The sequence below is a fragment of the Idiotropiscis lumnitzeri genome, chromosome 2 (assembly GCF_059441095.1).
Source record: "Idiotropiscis lumnitzeri isolate Australia: NSW breed Sydney's pygmy pipehorse chromosome 2, RoL_Ilum_1.0, whole genome shotgun sequence".
Taxonomy (NCBI): domain Eukaryota; kingdom Metazoa; phylum Chordata; class Actinopteri; order Syngnathiformes; family Syngnathidae; genus Idiotropiscis; species Idiotropiscis lumnitzeri.
Window position 1 is genome coordinate 32921475 of NC_142392.1, and position 1887 is coordinate 32923361.

The following is a 1887-nucleotide window of genomic DNA, read 5'->3' on the forward strand; positions in this document are numbered from 1 at the left end:
CCTGTTGTAGGCATTTGCTATGTGTTCCGAGGCGTTACCCTCTTTGAGATGTAGCTATATATTGTGTAACGATATGTGGCCTATGGTTAGCGGATGGCCGTAGCTATATATTGTGTAACGATATGTGGCCTATGGTTAGCGGATGGCCGTAGCTATATATTGTGTAACGATATGTGGCCTATGGTTAGCGGATGGCCGTAGCTATATATTGTGTAACGATATGTGGCCTATGGTTAGCGGATGGTCATCTTGTAAGGGCTTATGGAAGCATCTTGTGTTTACCGATCGGCCTTCTTCGAAGGATCTTGAATGTGTTATTAGACTTGTCCTATTTGAAGTGTAGCTATATAATGTGTAGCTATATAAACGGTTTTTTGAGATAATAATTCTATTATTGATTTGATTAATCGGTTAACTATTAATACAATTTTTATTTACTTTTAATGAAGTATTTATTTTTTAAATATTTTTAAATTTTCTAATTTAGTATGTCTTTTAATTAACAGTTTTGATTATTTTTCAACTTTTTAAATTTTTTTATTTTTTTATTTTTCCACCGTAATAACTTTTAATCATGTAAAAATTTTTATTTTTTTAAATTTATTATTAAGTTTCTATTTATAATTTTTTCCTGTTTTGAGATGATTGAAGATCTTACATATTTCTCGTGTGTCATATCTAGCACGTTATAGGGAGGGAGGTGTCAATGAGAACCCATCAGAGGGCCGTCGCATGGAAGGAGGCGCCAACGAGAATCCATCAGAGGGCCGTCGCATGGAAGGAGGCTCCAACGGGAACCCATCAAGGGCACGTCACATGGAAGAAGGTGCCATCGGTAATCCAGGATCAACCACATCGTCTCGTCGAGATGAGCAACCAATCAGACCTAGAAGTCCTATCCCAGGTAATGAGCGAGTCAGGCTTCAGAGAGAACGTCATGAGGTTCTAACAGAAGTTCTACGTACTTACAACAAACTGGTAGATCTGGCTGAGAAGCTCACAAATCCATGGTGATGTTGTATTTTCATTTTTATCTCTTGTAACATTTCTCTGATATATAATCCGTGTGTGTTTGTTATTGTGTAGTATACTATATGCATGTAATCTAGTGGAAATGTATTATGTCTTCCCTACAACCATTAATTACAGAAATCATTGCTTTTGTTTATGGTGTCAGACGCTAGTACAAGCATACCTAACGATCCATTCGCGGCGATAAGACAAATCGGCGACTTATAATCCTTTAGACCTAACAGACCCAAAACAGCGATATGGCGAACGATAATACACAACGGCTCGATCTAACAAGACACACATCAAATGATCAAACACAACCTCTAGACCTAACAATACTAGCATTAAACGGTCAAATACACACACAATCACAACCGCTTGATTTAACAACAGATGATCGCATACACACGCAATCACAACCGCTCGATCTAACAATATTCGCGTTAAACGATCAAATACAAACATCAGATGTTCATTTAACTACAAGGGACCAGATACACACGCAATCACAACCACTAGACCTAGCATTACTCACATCAAACAATAATGGACAAACAGCGGATGTTCATTTATCAGTCCCCTCATTAAATCAGCAGGGGGGAACACAGACATCAGATGGTCATATACGCCCAAACGATCGCGCACAAACGCCACCTATCGAACTAACATTATTAAACTCAGTTCTTGATTTACCAAGCGCGCAGAACACATCAAATGAACACGAACCCATGACAACTGATGATGTTGATTTCACAAACGCACCTGCCACGCCAGATGAGGACAACTCGCAGCCTGAGGATGTCACAAATGCACCTGCGTCGTCAGATGAAATCACAAACGCCCTATCCACATCAGATGAAATCACAAAAGCAC